This window comes from Neolamprologus multifasciatus, chromosome 11 (assembly GCF_963576455.1).
Source record: "Neolamprologus multifasciatus chromosome 11, fNeoMul1.2, whole genome shotgun sequence".
NCBI lineage: Eukaryota > Metazoa > Chordata > Actinopteri > Cichliformes > Cichlidae > Neolamprologus > Neolamprologus multifasciatus.
In genome coordinates this window covers 27,940,573-27,966,425 of record NC_140449.1, presented here as the reverse complement: position 1 = coordinate 27,966,425, position 25,853 = coordinate 27,940,573, and the positions used below count along the sequence as shown (strand labels likewise).

The 25,853-nt window shown below is 37.9% G+C and overlaps 1 protein-coding gene across 1 annotated transcript in view; it reads right to left on the bottom strand.

The window, feature by feature from the left end:
* ndufaf6 (NADH:ubiquinone oxidoreductase complex assembly factor 6) overlaps positions 1-25,853 on the bottom strand; it is a 71,929-nt gene that overhangs the window by 4,318 nt on the left and 41,758 nt on the right. The gene's annotated exons all lie outside the window — the stretch shown is intronic.

Genomic DNA, 25,853 nt, shown 5'->3' with positions numbered 1-25,853 from the left:
ACCTGCAGCACACTTACACTGCAGCCATGATAACAAAGCCATTCTCTCCTTTAGTTCCTCTCCACTGCAAAACTCCATTTTGCTTGAAGTGTCATTTGGAGTCATGGAACCAGTCACAGGTGGTGTTTAAGTGGCAGGTTTATCATCCATTTGTTTGTTTTCCATTTGTACCTTTCAGTTTTGCAATTGGTTTTGCTTTACTTCCACTCACTGGTAAGCTTAACTGTCTCTGCCTTTTTTACTTAACTTTTCACCCACACCACCTGTGACACAGTGCATGGCTGAAACATCCCTGGAACTCTGACGAAACAGAATATTTTCATGGTAGCGTGAACAGCCTGAACAGAGTAGTTGAAGTCATTAATAAAAAAAATGTATTGGGTGATAAAATATTCATTAAGACTTGCTTATCGTAACTTTGATATGTACTGATTTCAAAGTCCTGTGTGATGTTTGATTTGAGCTGGCAGGTCATGGTTTGTATTAAATATGAAATGAAGATTATTTCCAATCAATTTGCTCCACATTTCCATCTGCTTGCTGCATGTCTGGAGGGTTTCTTTCTTTGGAGGGGAATGAGCACGGCTGCTCAATAATCTAATCATACTGCCAGTCAATCAAACGAGTTTGTCTAATTGAGACCCGAGTGCCTCTCCTGTCAGCAGGAGCTCTGACTTTTTGCAACAGGCCATGTCAGTCTGAGGACCCAAAAGCAGAGCACTGGTTCAGATGCCAGTGCAGAAGAGAGCAGGGTTTTTTTTTATAACAAGTTTGAAACTGAATCATAAGTGGGCTTAGGCTGACAGGAAATGGTGGCAGTCACGATAAGAGGCAGTCAGATGGGTGCTGTGAGCAACACAGGCTCTCCATGAGATGTCTGAGAGAGACACTGGAAAGCTGTGGTAACTCGAGTGGTGCAGAGTTGGTTAGAAACAGCCCCAAAACACAGAGAAACCTTTTCTCTCCAACAGTCAGTAAATACTCCAAATATTGTTTTTTAGTATATGAGTTGAGTCCAGTAAACTGTGAGTATTTCCCAGATTTGATCTGTATACAGTAGATTAATTAAATTCAACTCTACTACAGCTGTTTCATCTACAAAAAGATATAAAATTATTAAACAAATTATTAAATCTTAAAGCTTACATGTAACTAAGGCTTAGCTGGTGCCTCAAAACTAAAAATAAATAAATACATTTCTATTGTTATTGCTTTTATTTCAGTAGCTGTGCAATCATTGAGTTCTTATATGTAGGAAAAAACAATCTCATATAATCACACATTTTGAAAAGCAGCAATATTTTCACTTTTGCTACATCTATGCTGTTATACTAACAGGTACACTTTTGTCTTTGGTACTAAGTGGAAGACAAACGCCGTAAAATTAGAAGCTTTTTTTTATCATATAGAAAAGTAACCTTTCATTGTGTCATCAGTTGCACTCCTCTTCCTCCTCAGTGTCTGTATTTTCAGTCAGGAAGAGCTGATCGTCAGAGGAGATGAGGAAGCGGAGAAATTCCTCTTTGCCACTTTCTTCATTAAAGAAATCTACAGGTCGCTTCCTTGACATTACATAAATTTCTTGTGCAGTGGGGAAGAGCAACTTGCACCACCTCCCTTTCTTCTCCATCACATTATGAGTAAAGGCTCCCACCTGTGCAACAGCCCTTTATGAACCAAGCCACTCGGGAGCCGGTATCTCTGCTTGGGCCAAATGATTGGATTGGAAATATAATCTTTATTCTTGGAACTGTTGATCTTGTTACCCCAGAGCACAAGAAACTGATGTAATGTAGAAGACGCCTCCTAGAAATGTTCTAGGTTTTTACTTCAGATTGAATTTTCTTATGAACATTTTTATTGAGTTTTGTTAGAAAAAAAATGTAACACCTTCTCATTTAATGTTTTTTCTTTATTTTCATGGCTATTTACATTGTAGATTTTCACTGAAGACATCAAATGCTAGAGACCATCTGTTCACCTTTTCTGCATCGTACAAAGATTCGGCTGGTCGAACCAAAGATCTCAAGTTTGGACTCATCAGACCAAAGCACAGATTTCCACTGGTCCAGTATTCATTCCTTGTTTCCTGGCCCAAACAAATCTCTTCTGCTTGTGGCTTTTCCTTAGTAGTGGTTTCTTAGCAGCTATTTGACCATAAAGGCCTGATTCGCTCAGTCTCCTCGGAATAGTTGATGTAGAGATGTGTCTGCTACTGGAACTCTGTGTGGCATTTATCTGGGCTCTAATCTGAGGTGCTGTTAACTTGTTTCTGAGGCTGGTAACTCGGATGAATTTATCCTCAGCAGCAGAGGTAACTCTTGGTCTTCCTTTCCTGCAACGGTCCTCATTGTAGTGCTCGATGTTTTTTGCAACTGCACTTGGGGACTAGGGATGGGTATCATTTAGGCTTTATCGGATACCCGTGCCAAAGCTGTACTTTTGAAATGGTGCCGGTGCTTAAACAGTGCTCGAACCAGTGCTTAAAGAATGGAGAACACAAACTTTGTCCTAAAACCTCTCCTGTTTAGCTGTTTTTTTGTAAAAAGATAACAATTTAGCCTTTTCTGCAGCTATAGGGCACATATGGTATCACTCTTGGCTGGAAGCAGTGCTTAAACAATGGAAAAAACACAACTTTTGTCCAAAAACCTCTCATGTTTAGCTGTTTTCCACTTTTTCTTTGGTCATTTTAGCCTTTTTGGCCAGGGTGAAGGGAGCATCTGCCATCAAACAACAAGACAGCCGCATGTAACTACGATGATGATTGCTAGTTCACCTTACATGCATTAATTTAATAACGTGGTTAGCCTACTCAACATAAATTACACACAGACAACATTAAGCTACTCACGCAGAGAAGAACGGCTGCTGCTGCCATCATCATCCGTCAACACTTCTGCTACACTGGCAGGGCTAGAGGCCAGGACTCTCCTCTTCGGGTTCTTGGGATATGTTGCTAACTCCGGGTCTGATAACAGGCACCACACCCGCAGTAGATGTGCTCGGTGTGAGGTCTCGCAGCAAGCTATCAAATACGGCGCATTTCTCGGCTTTTAAAAAAATGCTATGCGTTGCCAGGTGTTTCATCAGATTTGAGGCGTTACCTCCTTTGCACAGTATCACTTGTTGCAGGCTGCTGAGTTTACATCTTTTGCTGTGAAGTACAGCCAGACTTTTTACCACTTAGCCTTGGGTATTTTTAATCTGAAGCGTATGTACCTGCACCCCCCCACTATCCTCGGAAAGGTAAAATGATTGGCTAGAATCCAAAGTGTATGACATCTCAGGGTAAAAAAGCACCGAAATAAAGCACCGAAATGTGCGCTGCTTTTCGGTCTGGTTATGGTTATGTCAGAACCGGTTCCATTATGGCACCGGATACCGGTACCCATCCCTATTGGGGACACATTCAAAGTTTTTGAAGTTTTTCCAAATTGACTGAACTTCAGTTCTCAAAGTAATGATGAACTGTCATTTCTCTTTACTTAGCTGATTGGTTCTTGCATAATATGAATTCTGTGTACCAACCTGACTTCTGGACAACACAACTGATGGTCCCAACCCCATTAAGACAGCAGGAAATTGCACAAATGTGTATGTTGTGCATGTTGAACAGACCCTGAACACACAGAGCAAACCAAACTGGAGTAAACTCTGCGACATAAATCTTCATAGGAAGGAGTTAAAGAGAGACAAACTTCATTATTTGGATGTCAGCAAGATGGGTAATAGGCAAAAAATGGTGAAAAACCTATTATGTACACATCCATTTTGTAGGAACTGGAGTGTGACTGATAAATTCTGAAAAACATCCCTAGTTTGTCCACCACTTCTTTCTGCTTCAGGATCGGTTTAAGTACTTTCTGGTGCTGGTGGGGGTTTTTTGTTTGTGTGTTTAACAAGAAGAACTCATTTGCTGTCTTCCTTTGCTTTTCCTGATAATGTTAGCAGCAATGAGAGGGTGTCTGGTTCCAAATTGAGCTGCACTTAGAGGTAAGTGATGAAAAAAAAAGCTTATTTACAATGTCTAGGAATTTAAGTGCAGGTTGCATGTTTTGCTCAGAAATACTGGAAAAGGTCAGACATTCTCTTTCAGGCTTTAGTTTCCTTTTTTTTTTGGATTATAACAGATGATTGACAGTCTGCATGCTGTTGCCATAAATTGTTTGTCTGGTGGTGTGTGAAGCTGAGATCTTTGGTCTTTTTTTAGCATTTGCTCTTTACATAGAACAACAAAAGTTGTGAAATTGATTCACAAACACTGTGTTTATGCCACAGCTGTCTATGGACGAACCTTTTTTCTTATATCATGATACATATACCCAAACATGCTTACCAAAACCTGGTAGCTAATCAGTTTTTAAAGTCAGGTATTATGTTAAATTTAAGGTCGTGTGCTTACTGAAGCATATACCTGACATTAAATGTGAAATATGATCAGCGAGAAAATGTTTCCTATCTGCTCGCTGTCTGGGTTTAGACCTCTGGAGGGAATGTGCCAGGCTTTTCATTAATCCAATTAGACAGACAATCAATTTAATTAATCACTATAATTGAGACCTAAGTGTCTCTCAAGCCAACAGCAGCTGCAGCAGCAGGGTCATTTTTAATCTCAGAGTTCTCAGCGAGTTCAAGAAGTAACTTTGTGTATGTGTGTTTGTCCTTATTCTTCACTAGCTCTCACTGACAATGAAAAATGTAAGCCTCAGTTATGTTTGTCATTCAGAGACAACAGGATTAAGGGCAAATGGGTGGGGGGGGGGGGGCATGTTTGGTGTTTGGTGCATGAAAACTTTAACAAATCCAGAAACCTGAAGTTCTCTATCATATCGAGACCATCTCTCCATACTACATCTTCCACATGTACGGGGAATGACCTAAGCAAAGTGAAAAGTCTCCAGCTACAATCCGAGTAGTGAACTCAAAATTTTTGTGTGTGCTTTATAGAGAACACTGAGTGATTTAAGCCTTAGATGAAAAGTACTTTGGGTGCTCAACAAGTATAGAAAAGCAACATAAAAGCATGACTTTCATTCTGAAGACCAGGGAGCTTGTGATTTTGCAGACTCGCTATCATTAAAAATGTCTTGCCATGATCTTCTCCATGTTCATCCAACAATGTGACTGCATTCATTCAGACTTCATTGGAAGTGGTAGTGAAATGTTACAACTACAATATTACTTTTCACTTTCACAGAAAAGTAAATGGGCGACTAATTCAAACATGAGGCCAGTGTGTCAGTGTCCAGATTAATGGCAGGGTTGGATGCCTCAAATCATGTCCAAGGCTGTAAACTGACAGATGATTGTGCAGACTAATTTTAGATACATATTTCATACCATACTGTACGCTATGATCCTTTAATAAGAAATGGCAAAATAAGGGATTTTTGAAAGTTTCGGATGTGGCAAAAAGGATTTTGACTCTAAGGCTACGTCCACACATACACGGGTATTTTTGAAAACGGAGATTTTCCATTTTCGTTTTAAAAAATAATCCCGTCCACACGTAAAGGCAGAAATGAAGGAAAACGCTGTTAGGAACATGCCAAAGCAACAGGTGGCGATATATTCCTAACCGTGCAGAAATGTTGGCCAATCAGAAGTCTAGAAGCCTCTGTGGGAAAAAGTAAACAAAGATGGGGCATAGAAGCAGAACCAAGTCGTATGTGTGGAGGGACAGTAACTGTGTGTGTATATGTAAGCATTTAAACACTGCAGAGAGTACAATTAACAGTAACAGTATTGTAGAAATTCATTTCACCGAAACAATAACGTGGCGCACAGTGTGACGTCAAAAAAATGCGCACACCTTTGACGCTGCGTTTTCTGCGTCTTCTGCGTTTTTCTCGTCCACATGTAAATGCAAAACCTGAGTTTTCAAAAATATCCACCCTGGCCGGAGTTTTTAAAAATCTCCGTTTTCAGTGACCGAAAACGCCGGTGTGTGGATGAAAGGTGCAAACTCATAGAAAAATCTGCGTTTTCAAAAATACCCGGGTACTGTGGACATAGCCTAAGACATATTTGACGTCGGTTTTGTGTGTGTGTGTGTGTGTGTGTGTGTCATCTCTCCCAGCAGCAGAGTAATCAGCACAGCAGGGAGCTCTGTTGAGAAGCATTACAGCAGCTTGTGTCGATATGGATTTAGTGTCACTGTGCTGAAGCTGCACCAACGTGTCTCTGCCCATTCACAGCTAACAGCAAGAACCAGATTTAACTGCTTCAACCTGCCTCTAACACAGCCTTCGACGGGCTTTACGTTTGAGGTTCAGTAAATACCAATCCCCTTTTTTGGCTTAAACACATACCCAATCCAACCCAGATGTTCTGTTTTAAGAAATATCACAGAAACTGTTTTTTTTTTTTCAAGTCAGTCATGTGTTAAATCAAATCCCAGGCTGTTGGTGAAAGGGTTTGCCAGTGTAAGATGTTTCTTGCAAAAGCCTAATTTTCAGTTAGCCAGTTAGCCCGAGCAAGCTAAACTCAAATCAGCCATTTAGCAATTATTAAAAACAAATATGAACTAATTTATACACTCAGCAGATTTTTTACACAAAACTGGATTCACTAAATGCTCTTAAATGCATAAAAATATCATTAAGGAATTTCAGTTGAACCTGATGGACTATAATTCAACATTTTGAAGTGTTACTTTGTGAATAAAGCCTGCCCATAAACACACTTTGAGTTTGCACATAGAGCCGTCTAACTCATTTGGGTGACCTGAAAGAGCTATATTTAAGAAAAGCCTACTGTACAACGCAGCAGAATTCAAGAGATTTTAGTCAAAATGAGGACCTAAACCTTCTGTGGAGGTACCAGTGGAGAACGGGCAGATGTTGTCAGCGAGGAGCTGGCAGACTGAACAAAGAGCTGCAGTTTGTCACGGTTGTATTTTTATTGTATAAGGAAAATAGGATGAGCAAACAATTCTAAAAACACAGAAATAAATATGGAACCTGAATGTTTTTATCACTGTTGGTAACAGAACAATAAGACAAATACTGAATGGATGAAAAGTAGAGAAATACTTTGGGGGTTAATTAGTTAATGAGTGTCAAGTTTGCCAGTCAGGATCTGGTGGGAACTGGAGCAGTACCAAACCTCCAGCACTCCACATAACCTGAGACATATACAGTCATAAATGGAGAAGGAGAAAGTATTTTGAGAAAAACAGGATGTTTTGCAACTGTTTCTATGCTGACTATTACTTTTTTTTAAATCTGTTTGTTAATCTCTACCAACTTCTGAAGAAAATACTTGGCTCTTATTTTCCACCTGCTATATGACCTAATTTCTAACTCTGTTTGCTTCTGAAGCTGGACATTTTCCTAAAAGAAAACTTTTTAACTAAAGTCCACTGTAGGGCTGGGCCATATCATACCGTTCACGGTGATACCGGCAATGATACGAAACATGAAACATCGCGATAGAATATGAGTAAAACATGCATGTGCAGAGCCTTTGTTTTCATACGCACATGGTGGAAAAAGCATGCCTGCGACGGAGAATGAGAAGGGCGACAGCGCGGATCGTTGAATGAAACGGATGAACCAGAATTGGTTTGTAAAAATGCTGCAACTTCAGTGGTGTAGAACTGGTTTGGCTTTCGTCCGTCAGATACACAACAAAGAACAATTTTTGGTAGAACGTGCAAGAAGGCCGTCATTATTACTGTTATTACTGAACTGATTTTAAGTGGTACGCGTCACTCCAAAATCTGTCAATAATGTTTTAGTGCAACTTTGCTAAAATACGAACCCGCACCACTTGATGGATTGTCGGAGCATTCAGGAGTCAGGAGCCTCGCGGAGTGATACGTACTGTGCTTCAACATAATATTACTGTATTGTGTGTGTATAACCTCTTTTTAAGTTTTGTGGATATTATACATGGTTATGCTGAGGATATGTCGGCCAATTTCCACTGGAAATGCATTTTGGTTAAACTGTCAGCAAGGAATTTGCATTTGCACTGTTAAATTTTTATATGGCTTTAATGCACATAAAAAACAGCTGCTTGATTAAGTGAAAATACATTGATGGGGGTTTTTTTGGCACTAAGTTGTGGAGTTGTAAAGTATTTTGTCTCACGTCAATTATATCGTCAGTTATATCGTTATCACACCAGTTAATAAGCATTTAATTTGAATTAAATCGCTTTAACAACAGTGAAGACTAAATTCCTGATTTTTGCCTTTATTTGACTGAATGAATGAAACAAAACTGAAAACACAACAAGTATGTTAATGATGATTGTCACTGCCAGAATGGCCGATGTGTTTGAGGAGCATGGACCCAAATGCAGACACAAAAGGGGCAGGACTAAAGTTTAACAAAAAGCGGGCCGTTTATTTTGGCTGTTAACTACCACAAAAACAAAAGCACTGCAAACAAAGGTGAAAAACTAAACAATAACCTAAACTGGGAAGAAACACAAGACATGGAAGAACTCTAATGATCACCACAAACCTAAACATGACCAGAACATGAGAAACTGGTGTATTTCCCTCACAAATGAAAATAGCAAAAGTTATTCCAATCCATAAAAACAGAGAGAGAAGTCAGTTTACCAATTATAGGCCAATATCACTGCTCCCACAGTTCTCAAAAATTTTAGAAAAGTTATTTGTTAATAGACTTGATAAATATATTGAGAAGCATAATCTCCTAAGTGATAACCAATATGGCTTTAGAGTGAAAAGGTCCACTTCGATGGCAGTGATGGAACTTGTAGAAGGGATATCTAATGCTATAGATAATAAGGAATATACTGTTGGTGTTTTTATAGACTTAAAAAAGGCGTTTGATACGATTGATCATTCTATATTAATGAATAAACTAGAGAGATATGGCATAAGAGGGTTAGCATACAAGTGGATGAAAAGTTACCTGGATGACAGATATCAATATGTCGAATTCAATAATGTAAAATCTAAGCAGTTGAAGGTAACTTGTGGTGTTCCTCAGGGCTCTGTGCTGGGCCCTAAATTATTTATATTATACATAAATGACATATGTAGCATTTCCAAACTGTTAAAATGTGTATTGTTTGCTGATGATACCACTCTGTATTGCTCAGGTAAAAACCTGGAACAGCTTCTGACTACAGCGGAAAAGGAGTTAAATATATTAAAAAACTGGTTTGATGTAAATAAGTTATCATTAAATATAAAGAAAACAAAATTGATTATTTTTGGCACTAGACAAATGAAAAATGTATCTAAAATCAGGGTTAATGGAATTGAAATTGAAAGAGTGTACGAAAATAAATTTCTTGGAGTGATAATTGATGATAAGCTGAGTTGGAAGTCTCATATAAACCATGTGAAAACAAAAATGTCAAAAACCATTGCTATTCTCTATAAAACAAAGCATGTCCTGAACAAAAAATCATTATACACACTCTATTGTACTCTGTTGCTTCCATATATGACTTACTGTCTGGAGATATGGGGTAATGCATATAAAACGAACACTCTTCCTATTTTCAAGTTGCAAAAAAGAGCTATAAGAATTATAAACCAATCAAACTATATAGAACCAACTAACATTTTGTTTATTAATCTGAATACCCTGAAATTTTATGATTTAGTTGAATATAAAATGGCACAGATAATGTATAAAGCACAAAATAACTTGCTTTGCCCCAGTACTCAGAAGCTGTTCAAAGTCAGAGAGAGTCAATATGACTTAAGGGGAACAGATTTCTTTAAAAAAAACAAGATAAGGACAAATATAAAGCAGAGATGTGTTTCTGTTAGAGGAGTTAACCTGTGGAATAGTTATGACAGTGATTTAAAAAGGTGTAGTTCATTTTCCTTGTTTAAAAATATGTTTAAAAATAGAGTATTAGAAAAATATATATATCAAGAATGAAAAGAGCAAAAAAAAAAAACAAAAACAAAAAACAGAAAACCTCTTGATTCTTTTGCTTTGATGTAGTTACTTACTAAGGTGGTGGTGTTTTTTCTTGTTTGTTTGTTTGTTTGTTTTGTTTTTGCTTTGTTTGCCTTCTCTCACCCCAACCGGTCGCAGCAGATGGCCGCCCCTCCCTGAGCCGGGTTCTGCCGGAGGTTTCTTCCTGTTAAAAGGGAGTTTTTCCTTCCCACTGTCGCCAAAGTGCTTGCTCATAGGGGGTCATATGATTGTTGGGCTTTTCTCTCTGTATCTATGAAGCGCCTTGAGGCGACATTTGTTGTGATTTGGCGCTATATAAATGAAATTGAATTGAATTGAATTTTATTATTTGCTTCGAGCCCTGTGTACAGGAGCTGCATGCTAAAAGATCTTTTGTTAAAAGGGTTGGCGTAATAAGCAAATGCTTCAGCCAATACCTTTTGATTAGCCTTGTCTCATGCTTTCTTGCTTTGTGGTAAATCTTTGTTCTGTCTTCACTGAGATATTTGAATGCTAATCAATAAACAAGTGCAAGTGCAAAAAATAGCAGTGGTAGTTGAACTAAAACAGTAATGCTGTGGAGCAAACAGCTAAATCGTAGGCTAAAGGTTCATATACTCTCTATAAGGTGATGGGAGCTGAAGACTGTTTGCACCGCTAATGATTTTTCTTTGCTATTTTGCAAAAAATCTGAGAAGAGAAAATCCAAAGATTTTTTTTCAAACCCAGTTGTGCCCCTCAAGGACAAATATGAGTCACTCTTGAATAGGGTCTGTTATAAATAAAACACATGCAGTCAGGGACTGCATGTGTTTTAGCTCTATAAAATGTTCAAAGAATCTGAGAGGCTGTGAAGGAAGCTCTTAATGGTTGTCTTGCTGTGTATCAAGAAGGAAAGAAAATAACCATATTCTAACTAAATGTTTTAAACTCAAGCTCACTGAGAACAGAAAGCAGAAAGCGTAGGGATAAATCACCTGCAAGGAAAGAAAGTATCCAGCAGTTTGCTACACAGCTGCAGTTCTTCATTCTTCAGGAGGTATAATCAGATCGGACTTATTTCTGACCCCACTGGGACCCTAATCACCATTCTGCAGAAGCCTCACCTGACCTATGAGGCATTTGCTACTCCCATACAGTCAAGCCCCAATTCATCCATCACAACAGTCCCTCCTTTAAAACAGTTTGCAAAATCTGTCAGTCTAAGAATAAGCAGACCTATGCAAAACAGAAGATGGTAAATGGCCTGTATTTGTATAGCGCTTTACTAGTCCCTAAGGACCTCAAACGCTTTACACAACCAGTCATTCACACACTGGTGATGGCAAGCTACATTGTAGCCACAGCCACCCTGGGACGCACTGACAGAGGCGAGGCTGCCAGACACTGGCGCCACCGTGCCCTCTGACTCTCCAAGCAAGGGCTCGAACCGGCAACCTTCTGATTAAAAGGCAAGCTCCCAACTCTTGAGCCACGATCGCCCGTAGAGAATAACTGAATATTGAATGTATTTTTTTATAGAATCATAAGTGAATGTCAACAAAATATATAAAATGTTTTTTTATGGTAACTACAGTAACTTAAGGGCATGCTGGTTGAAAATGCAATCATTGAAGAATTCCTTTACTTTGAGAAACTTGTGGGTCGCTTTTATGGTCTGCTGTGCGTTATTGATTTGCAGGGTGAAGCGCTGTCTGATCAATTGTGCAGCTTAGTTTGAGCAGAGAACATAGCTCTGTGCACCTCCAATTTCATCCAGCTACTTCTATCAGCAATCATATCATCAGTTACACCAGTGACCTGGTTCAATTGACAGCCATACAGCCCTTGGCTCAGTATCCCCCACATAATGTTTCATAGATGAAGAGGTGCTTCAGAGCATAAGCTGTTTTCTCTTCCCATGATTGTGGTTGAGTAACATGTTAATCTTGTTTCATTGGTCCAAAGACTTTCAGGCTCATTTAGAACCTGTCTTCCTGTTTTTGAGCATAACCAACAGTTTGTACTTTGTATTTACATTCATGAAGACGATTTCTGATTATAGACTTTGACAATAACAGAGTTTGAAGAATAGTTTGTTTTTGCAGGATGTTTCACAATATAAAAATATCTAATTTATCACAACAGATCATAAAAAAGTCCAAAGTGTGAATAAAAATGACGATATTACAGATAATCTTTAAATTTGCGGACCTCTCCTCTTCCTCTCCCCTTCTGTCTGTCTTACATCTTTCTCCATCTCTGAGTGAACTTATTTTGCACTCTTTAGCTAGCAACGCAGTGTGTGACAAACTTCACACAAACAGTTTGTGTGCTTGCTGATCTTTGTTTAGCTGATAGAAATGACCTGATAGCTTTGATAAAAATTTTAAATTACTTGATTTTTTAAAACAACTTTTTTGGGGAAACGTAAGAAGTAGAAATTACAGACATTTGTTTAAAAATGTAAGGAGTAAAAGTGAAAAGTTGTTGGAAAAATAAATATTCTGGGACGGTGAGGAACAGCAAAGGGTGACCAGTTATGTACGTTTTGGGAGGTTTTACTCCCTAAGGAAAAGAGAAGCAGAGATGTGGCTGACAGACTGAGGAGGGCCACAAAGAGAACCCCAGTTAAGCACAGTAAATCACTCAAAAGCTCGAGATAAGCCTGGCTACTACTACTACAGACTGGTGTAGTGATCTGGCAGGGAATGGGTGAATAAGCTGGTGTGTAAATAGGCAGACCTTCAAAGGGACCTCATGAACACAGGACAAGCTAGCTACAGATGCTCATTCACACAGAGAGCATAAAGAGGGAGAAGGTTGCAGGCTGGCGCCAGCGGCATGGATAATTTTTGTTTGTGTGCATGTGAATACATTGTCATGCTGCATTGATAAACTGTTTTTTGAAGTTTATCAAAGAAAGTCACAACACCGCAGACATGCAAGGGGCAGCCAGGCATGCAGGGCAAACACAAAATCAGAGGCTCTGCCCAGTTGTACTTGCAAGCGAGAGAGAGAATATAAAGAACTGAAGCAGGTTTTGCCTGTTTCTGGTTTCTTTTAACCCATTCATATTCTCATCAATGTAGGATGGCATATTATGTCCACATTAAGAAAAAATATATATTATTGATCATTTTAAGAATAATGTGGAATTTAAAGAAAAAAGTTTAAATGTGGAGATTAGTTGTCTCAAGGGAAACTGCCTCAGCTGCTAAACCCTCTACAAAATGCCTGTAGATGAGTTAGTGAGATTGTAATTTAGAATCAGATTTTTTACTTACAAGGAAATGATTTGCCTTTTAGCACATAAGCAAAGAAACAACAAAGAAAAGACGTAAAGATATCGATGATTATACCGTTGTGCAGTAAAGAGGCTGTATGTTGTATCACAAGACACAACAAGACACCTGCTTGCTTTGTTTCACTCATCTGCACAAGGAATTTTGTAGAGGGTATAATAGTTTTGTGTTGAAACAACTGAAATCTCCACATTTTTCTTGAAATTTCAACCTTATTCTCAAAATGATGAAACTTTTTTTCTTAATGTGGCCCTAAATCACCTTCGTATTAATCCATTTCAACAGCTGGGCTGTGCCCTGAATGTTTCCCTGGAGCACCTGCATCAGGTATTTAGACTAGAACTCATTCACAGTTGTTTTCACAGTTTCAGGTGGCTACACACTCACAAAAATGCATATGCTCCCAAAAACTGGAAAGTGGCTACAAAGGATGCGGTGCATACCGGGTTAAAGTGATGCTTTGCCCTCATTTAGCAAGAAAATGAGAGGAAACAATTTTTCTTGGGGGTTATTTGCAGTTTGGGATTCATACACATGATGTGCAATAATGCCTCGCTTTCTTCCTTTTCTCCCAGTTGAGCAATCATAATTCCCTGCAGTCCATAGAGCACCTTGACTTTTAGATGCAAGTGTCATTTAAATTTTCTGAAACAACTGAAGCGGCTATTTTCTCTAAGAGGACAGTTCCTGTTCAAACTTTTCTCCTTCTGTCCACTAAAAGGTAGCTGGTTCTTGAACGCTCACTCTAAGTTAAGCGCTAAAGTTCCAGATGGATTTCACCTAAATTGACAGTTGTATTCAAATTAATTATATTAGATGCAAAGAAGTGAAACTTCTTGGATGGAAATGTCCTAATTATATTCCACAAGAAACTGAATCAGATTTAACTTCAGCTCATTTGCAACAAAAGGTTAAAGTAAAATTCAGTAATAATGACATATGGCATCGAATGTTCCTTCTGTTTGAAAACGATTTAATTAACAAATTAAACTGTTTCAGCAGGGTTCAATATGAGGATAAAGGTTTTGTGCTTTTTTCCACACAGTCAAAGGCCCACAGTCTCGTGTCGGAGGCTTAGAAACACTGAAGAAAAAAATTGCAATAGCGATCCTTATCTGAAACAGAGCATTGATTCGGTGAGGGCTGAGTGCGTGCGGCCTGTGAAAGACTCTGTTGGAAAGTGCAATCAGTATCACTTAAAAGCTAGAGATATTCAAAAAGAGTGTGATCTGAGAAGCAGAATGACTGAAACTTTGCTCTTTAATGTTCAGAAAATCATTGTCCTCTTGGATCGATTCCAGCAGCTCATCTGGGCCACCAGCTGCATCTCAGTGATGAATTTTCAAAGCTGCTTCTCTTTTGGATGATGACCTAATTATTCATTATTCTAATTTTTACTCCTTTTCTCTTACACAATCCTTGACCTGGTCTGGATAATATGTAAAAACAAAGTCGGTGCCAGAAGGAACAGGTGCACTTTTGCAGGAGGCGGCTCTGTGAATTCATTACGTGGCGTTTATTCACAAACGTTCTTTCCTGGTAGAGAATAAGAATCATACTTTAGTCACGTTCTACCTCCATTAAGCTTCTAGAAGATAAGAGGTGCGTAATGAGAATGAAGCAGTCTCAAGAACAATGAAAACTGTCCAGTGCAGTAAACATAAACTGACATGGCTCTCCAGTTCTCTAATTACATTACTCAAAAAAATTAAAGGACCACTTTCTAAAGACACTATAGCATTACATTAGTGACATTTCTGGTCAGTTAGGGAAACGAGGTGGTTTTTAAGCTTTTTCAGCTTCTTTGGCGTTAATGACATTAACAACACATGCACTAGAGGGTCTACAATGAGACAACCCCCAAAACAGGAATGGTTTTACATGTGGAGGCCACTGGTGGGATCCCAGATGGTTTGCTGTGTCTCCCAGCACATTCTAAAGAGCATGTCAGAGGAACAGGACAAGCATTGCTAAGAGCTACTAAATGAGGTCCTGCAGGCCATTGGCGTGAATTTCTCTGTCAAATAATAAAAAGCAGACTTCATGAGCATGGCTGAGGGCCCAATGTCCTCTAGTCGGCCCTGTATTCACTGCCCAGCACTGGTATTCTATGGCAAATTGGTATTTACCATAGAATTGTAACAGTCACAGTGGTATAGTGTCTCTTTAAGACAACCCAAGTTGAGGGTTAATGTTGTCATCGGTATGCGCCACTGCCCTCTCTGTGATTGTGTGGATATGTGCTTGCACGCTAGTGCATGAGGAGGGACAGATGTCATGTTTTACCTCTCCAAACAACGTTATGGGTTGTACAAACACTGCGCGCTATGTTTGTTAAGCTGCAGCCGTTCAACCGGGCTTATATGGTTGACGAAGAGAAGGTATATTAAAGAATTCCCATTCGATGTGCAATTCCCAATGCCAGTGTGAGTGTGTGTTCTTTTGACTATCCTGCTAAGTGTTTTTGCCGCCTCCTCTCAACCACTAAACACAACCCGACGTTACAGAATACCAGAAATAGGCAGGTTCACCACTGGCACCCTGTGGTTTTAACAGATGACAACAGTTGTAAAAGGGTCTGGAGAAGCTATAATTTGGTGGTGAATCAGTGATGGTCTTTAGGTATTGGGATGCAGGCAGTTCAAAGGAACCTGATTTATGTGATCGTATTATTGTTGGGTCTACCTTGCAATATAAATCGCCTTGAGGCGGCTGTTGTTGTGATTTGGCGCTGTATAGATAAATTGAATTGAATGTTGTCAGGCATGCTTATAAGCATGTGGGGGCCATACAAACCACTCAATACCATTTTGAGTTGCTGCAATTAAATTTGGGAAAAACCTACTAGCCTGTTCCTTTTTTCTTTTCTTTTTTTCACTTTGATTAATTCAGAGCTGTGGGTTGATTTTTTTCATTTCCATCAAATAATGTGGCATAGTTTTCTCCTAATATTCTTTTTCTGAAATCACAAGTTTAAGATTGCCCCTCAGCTGGGGATTCTCAGCCAGACTGGAGCTCATGGAGTATTTCACACCCTCTTCTCCAGTCGTAATTTTACAAAATGTGATTTTCAGTGAACACACTAGTCTGTCAGCCCAGTCAAGTTAATCATGAGGTTCGTTTTTTCTCCTGCAGCTCAACGTAAAATGTTGAGAAATGTGGAGAAAATATTTTTTTCCACTATTAATGAAGCATTTTAAACCCGATATGAAGACCTAACACCAGGGAAGACCAGAGAAACAGAACTAAATGTTGCTGTAATGTCAGTATAGTAGTAGTATTTTGAGACAAATAAAAAGTATGCAGTATTAGCTTTTATTTACTATTAAGAAAACATTTAAATTGAAGAAAAGTTAAAAATATGACCTTTCATTTCTAATTAATATTATGGATATTTATTTGCTTCTGAAAGATTTTCAAGGACAACAGAGATTATTTCAATACAAACTACAAGAAAATATCAGAACTTGATGGGGTTTTTTTTAATCCAAACTAGTGATTGCATAGGCATATATGAGAAAACTATCCAACTGAAACTTCACTCAATGTAACACTATTTTTATTTTCTTTATGCTCTCAGTGTTTTCCCTTGTGGAAGGCAGCACACTTTGTGTTGTTTTGGATGATTGTGCATCAGTTTCTGTATCTGAGCTGATGATGCTTTGTTGGGGTTTTTTGTTTTTCTCTGAGTTGCAACACCTATAATCTGAGTCTTTCTGATTTCCTCATTGTGTCTTCTGGCCAGGACTGTATATGTTTAGCACCTATCAACATGTATTTTACCTTTTTCTTATCTATTTGATTGTTTTAGGGTTTTTTTGTTTTGTTTTCTTAATCCATAATAAATAAATAATAAATAATCTTTTCGCAACACTCTAGTCACTCTGAGGTTTTTTTTAGTGCTTAATAAATAAATTTAGACCTGGAACCTCTTCCAACTCTTATCTAGGGATAGATTCTAATTTTGGGTGCAAGAGGTCCCACATCCAAATCTTCAGGTAAATCACATAAGATAAGACACCAAAGAGGGCTGATGTTAAGCAGACAGAAGACCCAGCAGAGCTGCATTAGCTGGCAGTTCCTGCTGACAGTCCCTTGTCAGAATAACTGGCTGGGACCGCCTTAAGACGGTGGCGGCAACGTCACAATTCTGACTCATGGCATTTTCATGTTTTTCTGTTGTTTAAAATTAGATATGAGTACAATCATTCATAGAAGCACCATAAAAGCACCATAATGACAACCAGCAGATGCAGTCATTCAGTTTCCCAAGTTAGATTCAGCTAAGAATCAAAACAAAATAGATACGTGAGATGTTCACGGAGTGAGTGAGTTTCAGGATGTGACATTTCCGAGCTTTCATTGTGCTTGATTTAATTTGTTTTGGAAGTTTTTTTGTTCTCTTTATTAAGAAGTCGGCTGCAGGTGTTAGTTGAAGTCTAATTTATGAGTCTCTCTGAAGGGTTTTATATGCATCAGGTAAATAAATGGAGATAAATGAGTCGAGATGTCAAAGTGACAAAATGAAAGGAGAGATGGGTCTCCGTGGCAACAGATCAGACCCAATTTGTTGTTGGAGTTTGTGCCATCGCCTCCTCAGAATCTGCTGTGTGTTTCTCCTCTATTTAGACATGTAGCTGCATTACTTTCATATCTAATCATGGAGATGTTTTATTCTGTTTTTGTCTAACAGATCCCGATTTGTATCTTGTGTGTTATCAAGTGAGCATCAATCCTGATTTAACAACTGTTTTAACATCCACTTTTTTTATCAATATTTTTAGCAGCTTACTGGAGATAAATTGTTGAATAAAATTAGTTAATCTTTAATCATACTAAAACACAGCAGGGGATGACAGGGTGAACAGCAGCTTCTGCAAAGTGTTTGCTTAGCATGTTAGAAACTTTTGCATGATACTGATTTTATTATTTTCATATTAGTGCTGCATCACATCAAACACTCGCAAGATGGATCAATTATGGCAACTATACTGACAACAAAAAAAATCTGTCACCTTTCTCACCTTACTAATCTTCTAATACAGCAAGCTTCGAAATATGGAGTCCATAATCGGGTGGTACAACACAGCACAGACTTTCTTTGCATTAGCTGGCTCAACAAAACCTAAAACACCAGCTGCAGATAACAGATATCACAACGGTGGTCATCAGCTTTCACTGTTAAGTTGGCCTTTCTGCTTCAGCTTATGTCTGCTCTCTATGAAAAAGGGATGTTTTGGTCATAGCACAAAATGATCCCTATGGGTGCCACCTACTCTAATTGGATACATGTCAGATGATGATGATTTAAAAAAAGGTCATTAAATGGTTAATAAAAATCTATAAAGAACATAAATTATATAAGAGTAAAATACTAAAGTTAATAATTTAAGTTTATTATTTGATTTCTGATAATCCTGCACTATCAGTGGTGCTGTTTTGGATGTTTGTGTCTTTTAAATTTTCTTAATGAGTCAGAAACAATATAGATATATTTTGGTTATTTCCAGTTTTTACTTTGAAGGTTACTTTTTCTCATGTGTTTTTTGGTTTGATTTACCTCCCCTGCTCAGTGCTTTGTGTGTGTATGTATATAATCCTGTGCTCCTTTTATAATTGTCACTTTTGGGTTGTTGGTTGGTCTACAGTTGGGAGAAAAGGAATTGTTCTGTACAGAATGAAACAACGTTTACAACATGAAATTGGTTCAGAATAAAACATCTGAAATAATTTTTTTAAAAATCCTGGAGAATGCTGCACTTCTAGACAACATTTTCTGAAATAACCTTTTTGTTGTGTTTGAAAAAGGGAAGTAAAAATAAATGTGTTTTACTGTTTTCAGAAATGCAACAATATTTTGTTTTTAAGGTTTTTTTTTTTTTCAATTAATCTATGAATCCTTCACAGCATCTTCCACTAGATAGATGATAAAATATTTTATATTTTTTCATATTTTCTTAAGACTTTAATTATAAAGACTGAAACTTTAAAATGGACACATTAAAGGTTACTTTTCTATAGAGTCATAAATTGATTAGAATCAAATATAACAAGATTTATACAGTATCTGCATCACAGAACTAATACATACATTTTTTGCTTAAATCAGTGTTTTCATCAGTAATCAGTCAGGTTACAGCTTAACAACTTACACAATAAAAAGTATATTCCCCAAGCACATACTCTATATACCTGTAGTACTAAAACATGGTTAAAGTATCGTGGGTATCTTTTATATAGTCGGACTTTTAAGGGTTGGAGAAATGCACAATAGTTGAAATTATAAGAAATAACAAATGTGTAAAACAACAACAATGTAAATTGTGGTTCTCGTCAATGTGCTTTTATACACCGTATTTGCACTGCTGTTACTTCTGTTGTTGTCAACTCAGTGTATGTAGCACATAAACCAGTATTAAACTTAATGTATAATGAACACTTGTTGGAACACCATGGTTTTTATGTGGAAATGTTGTGAATAATACAAAGAATGTGAAAATAATTGGGTGTGTCAGAGATGCTGCAGAATCAAAGGCATGTAGAAAGCAGCGCCTTATCTAACCAATTATTTTGATGCCTGTGTCAAAGTCTCTTTGCTAAACCCACTGCAATCCTTGCTCAGCTATCTGTTGAAGGTTTCAAGGAGTCCAATTAAAATTTCTGCTTGGTAAGCTACTTATCAACAAGAACATAACATACCCAGAAAGTGGATTTAATTTGTCACAATTACGAATAATACATTTAAGTCACAGAAGTAAAGAAAGACAGGACAGAAGAAAGAAAATGTTTTAAAATGGGCTGTCAGAATTTTTTCAACTATTCCTGGAATTGCATTAAATGTATCAGGAAATATGTTCAGGACAGTTTATTTTAAATTGTAAAAAAGGTTGCATTAAAACAAGGTTTACTAAACAGGCCTGCAAAACCTTACTTTTACATAAGAGATTTATTTTGCCATCATTGATCATTTTATACATTTCACTATTACTAGAACTCACTCATTGAATTAGCTAGCTAAATGAAATGAATGATTTTAAAACTAAAAGGATTAAAACAAAACAAATTAATATCTATTTGAAAGATATATTACATTTCCCAGAACCTTGACACATTCACTTTAGTCACTATAATTTTACAGAATGAATTGCTAAGTCAGGAAAGTTTAATTATTAAACTATATGAAGCACTTTTCACAGACAATCAGTCGATTCAATTCAAAAAAATTTATTTACGAAAAAAGTTGTCTCAAGGTGTTAAATATTATAAGGTTATAATAATAAATTAGAAAACCAAGAAAATCCAAACATTTAGATGATCCCCTATGTGAGCAGGCGCTTTGGTGGAAAATTCCCTTTTAACAGGAATGCAACCTTGGGCAGAACAATCTGCCGTGAAAGAAAAAGTCTCAACAAAAAGGTTAAACAAAAACTGTTCGTAAGTCTTGATGCCACAGACTGAAAGGCTCTGTCCCACCTAGTCATTAATCTTGTACGAGAAACAATTAGAACTTTTCGCTCACTAGAGCAAGAACAACCTGTATTTATGTTGTCTACAAGTCGAAGAAAATGAATTATTCTCTGCAGGATGAAGATAAAAAGTTTACAAAGTTACAAATTGGTTCGGAATTAAATATGTGAAATTGTTAAAAGAAAAAAATAATGTTGAATATGCTTTATGAAATAACCTGTTTGTTGTATTTAACTGTTTAAAAGTTTTAAGTTTTTTTAAGTTTTACAACTTATCTGCCAATTAGAAACTTGCAGCATCATGTCATGGAGTTATAACACACTACTTGACATTTTTATTTCAGTGGCAGTAATAAGCGTCATCACTAAACCTTCCCTCTTCCAAGGTACTTTTGGTTGGACAGAAGTGTGGTTTGTCATTAAGTGCAGGGATGGATGAATTACTTTCAGACAATCTTCAGATTCTCTGATGGTTTTTTTATCCAACCATCCATGTTCTTCTGCTTAATCAGGTCTGGGTCACAGCAGAAACAGTCTAAGAAGAAAGTTCTTCATTTTATGTATTTTACAAATAGTTACTCTCACATGCATATTCATTACACAAAGAATTTCGTAGGCGTTGTACAACAGCTTACTACTGGCACCCTTTAATACCCTTTAATATGGCACTATTTTTAAAATGATCCACAGACATTACAAAATACAGGCCTTGTTGTTAAGTTGCCAGAAAGACACAGAAGACAATGTACTTACATGTATTGGTGCAAATCTAAATGCTAATGTGTTGACCTGGTAAAAAACTGAAGAAAATACATTACCCTTTAGTTTATTGATGGGAATTATTCAAAAGGCAGCCACTGAACAAACTGATATAGTCTCAGGCAAGCTTCAGATTTTTCTCTTCTCAGACTTTATGCTCTGCCTACAGACACATCACCGCTGCTGTAAAAGCTTTACGCATTCTGCTATGCTGCTACATTTTGCTTCTTTGTGCAGCCGTGTCAGTCATTAGTGACCACACTGCCTTTAATGTTAACTAATGCATTCTCTCATTGTCAACAACAACAAAAACACCAGTATGGCTCTGCAGAGAGGTAATATGGGAGGCTGAAAGTGGCGACTCATCAGGTGGAGGCAAAAGTGCGACCTTGAATGTTAGGTGTCCACAATTCAGCCATTTGTGGTCCCTGCATGGATGTGACAAATCAGCCTGGTAGCTGATGTGAGCCGAACAAAGAAAACATGATGCCAAATAATGGCGCACAACATCAAAAAGTAAAGGTAAAAGTCTTCCATCTGTTCTTGAGCATATCCACAGATTGCTGGCTCTCCTAACCTCCACAGATTGACCTACAAGTGATAGCCATGGGTTTTTCAGGTCAGTGTTTTTGATTGTATCAGAAAAGAAGCTACTTTCAGCTGCTCCCTTATTCACAAAGGTTCACCACAGCAGGTATCTCAGCATATTTGATTTGACAGATTTTTACACCAGATGGCCCCCCTGACACATCATTATTATTATTCAAATGTGTAAACCACCACACTATGGAGCCAGGGGATTTTCAATTTGAATATTAATATAAAAAATCTTTAATCAAAAATCTACAAAGTTGCCAAATGTCATGCACAGAAAACAATGAACTGAACAATGAATATGCTGACCTGCTCACAATGTTTACAGTTACAGAGTACTACAGAAACCCAGAAGTTAGCCCTGATTCCCTTACATAGGCTTTATATAAATGAGAACACACTCTGTCACGGATTAATGCTTGGGATTCTTACACAGCAATATAACCTCTACAATCTATTGTAACTTTCATGATTTTTAAACCTAAATTCAATAGCCCAAATCGTAAAGGCTAATGTCTGTGAAGGTTCTCAGTCATCCAGGTCATCGTAGTCCAAGGAGCTTGCAAAGAAAAGCATCTGGACTTCTTTAAGTTACTTGAAGACGTTTCACCTCTCATCCGAGAAGCTTCTTCAGTTCTAAGGTCAAATGGTGGAGAGTCCCAGATATAAACCTAGTGGGAGTATCCCCCCACAGAGGGACAAAAGGACCCCCTGATGATCCTCTAATCGCCTGAGCCAAGGTGTGAAACTGGGTGTGGGTCCCAATCAGCCAGAGTTTTGGGTGAGTTCATTGTGAAACCTGGCCCCACCTTATCATGCGAATTCCTGAGGTCAGATGGCCCAGGATGTGAGTGGGCGTTAAGGCGTCTGGGGAGGGATCTCAAAACTGGATTATAGATGGCAGAGAGTTGGTGTCATAAACAACCGCCTCTGTTCAAAGATGGTCGCTCACAGTGGACATAGATGGCTTCTTTCACTCCTCTTTCAAACCATCTGTCCTCTCTGTCCAAAATGTGAACATTGGCATCCTCGAAAGAGTGTCCTTTATCCTTAAGATGCAGATGGACAGCTGAGTCTTGTCCTGTGGAGGTGGCTCTTCTGTGTTGTGCCATGCGCTTGTGAAGTGGCTGTTTGGTCTCTCCAATGTAGAGGTCTGGGCATTCCTCGCTGCACTGTACAGCATACACCACATTGTTAAGTCTGTGTTTTGGCGTTTTGTCTTTCGGGTGAACCAGTTTTTGTCTGAGCGTGTTGCTGGGTCTGAAATGCGCCGGGATGTCATGCTTGGAGAAAACCCTCCTGAGTTTTTCTGATACACCGATCATTTTCCATACTGCCAATATAAATATACACAGTATACTGCCATCACAACAATATACATGTTTTACACACTCCTTTTGTTGTTGACATTTACAGGCTATGTGCAAAAGGCCACACTCTTCAAATTCATGCCAACTAATATTTTTACGTCCAGTAGATGTCCTACTAGAGCAAATGAAGCTTCGTGCTGGGGTGAACCAATTGGATGAAAAGCTTCAGTGCTTCATGAAGCTTCATCTGCCCATCACTACTTCTGACTGTAGTAAAAGTGTTGGAGAAAACTTAAATACAGACTACAAGTACAACGCCGGAATAATAAAAGATGCATTGATAAATGACAAAGGAAGGCACTACTTACAAACAGGGCTGGCAGGCTACTGCAGACAGCTGGGGAATGAGACACAGCTGAACATAATTAACACAGGTGAAAACAATTATGGCAGGACTGATAAACAAGTAACTAAGGCTACGTTTACACTGCAAGCGAAAGCGCATCAAATCCGATTTTTTTGACCCTATGCGACCCATATCCGATCATGGTATGACAGTGTGAACAGCACAAATCCGATATTTTCAAATCCGATCTGGGTCACTTTTGTATGTGGTACTGAATCCGATACATATCTGTTTGAACGGTCATGTCGCATTAAATCAGTCTTTTACGTCACCGACACAAGACAGACTCTAATTATCAGCGCCGGAGAAGCGCCCGAGAAGACATCGTGAACGCTTCCTGGCCATCCAGTGTAGATGTTAGTGAAACTGTTGGGAAGACAACGTGAACATTTTATTTGTATTGTTTCTGACAGAAATCTGCAACTATCCTTTGAAGCACCGCTCCTCTCTAAAACAGCAATAAGGATAATTATTAGGTTATTTCCATTATTATGAAATAATACATAATAGAGCGCGTTTGCTGTCGCATTTTATTTGTAGTGTGAACAAGCAGACAAAAAAATTGGATTTGATCAAAAAATCGGAATTGAGCATTAAGACCTGCAGTGTGAATGTAGCCCAAATAACAAAATTCTAAACACGAAGACAAGACCAACAATAGGTACGACTAACAAACAGGAACACGCTGAAACAGAAAGATAAGACTCACAGAGAAACACAGAGGAAACTAACAGTACTACAAAGAATACATTTTAAAAACAAAAATGTGAACAAAAACACAGGATCGTAAAACTAAAGCTCAACAATGGAATAACGGTAAGATAAAAGGAGCAAAAGATTAAAAGACTAACAGGAGGAAGCAAAAACTGAATCACAAAACATGAATCCAAAGCTGAAAAACATAATTAGATTCAGACAATATAAGGGGTTTTTCAGATTGTCTGTTTATGTTATTTAGGAATTTGTGGAGCTTGGTTGGCTTACAAACTTTGTGGCTCTTTGACATTATTTGTTGATGGGCTTTTTTTTCTTTTTTTTTTAAACCCTTTTAGCAATTTCTATTTTTCTAAAGCACCTGCTTAAAAATCTATACTTCATCAAGCTTTCCCCCAGCGAGTGAGCACAGAGCTCTTTCCCTCTGTTCCTTTCAGTGAGTGGGCACCCAGATGGAGGCTGTGCACTGTTCAAGAGAAAAAAAGAGAAATGTTTCTAAGATTGGAAGCACTTTAATTTTTACCCATGAACTTAATGAATCGATCCAGAATCATGACTAGTTCACAAAATGCCTGTCAAATTCTGTATTTATAACTTGCTCTTAGACTGTGCTGCAGCTGTTGCTCATGTGGATATATTGGAACTTTGGGTCTATGGATACAAATAAATAGATTAAGGTTGCTGGATGTTTACATGTTGCCATGATGCTACAATTACTGCTCATGAGTTGATTGTTGGAGGTCTCTGCAATGACAAAATTACAGATATTCATTGCTTCACCCTTACATCCAACACAACATTGCAGTATGCAGTATAATAACCATAATCTGTTATCGTAATCTGTTTATACCTGAATTTTATGCACTAGCATTTTTTTAGAAAATAATTTATTTTACTATATATATTAAAATGTAGATTTATTCCTTACCAAAGCTAAACAACCCAGTAATATCACTGTAGTACTTCTGTATCACTAGTATTTGAACTGAAATATCCTGACAAACTGTAACATTTAATGTGCTGCATCAGCTTAAGAAATATGGAGCTCTTTTTTTGAACTCATCCCTTGAGGCAGGAGTAAAGGGAAGCTACAGAAGGCATGAATTTTAGTACCATACCAAAAGTAATGCAACTAGATCATTTTAAATATTTACATTTATTACATTTGCTTCAAAGTTTATAATTAATTTGACCTTGATACTACCGAGTTTGACCACCTTTTGCTAGTGCCACAAAGTTACTGCAAATTTGAGTCTACTTGGTAGAGATGACATGAAGGCTTGGATGGACTTGGGTGAGGCAGAGATGGGAAAGAGGCTGCAAGGTAGAGTAAAAGATGCACAGTGTGATTTAAAATATGCAGAGTGGATGCTGATTTGCTCGAAGAGGCTTGAAGAGGCTGACCAGAAAGATGA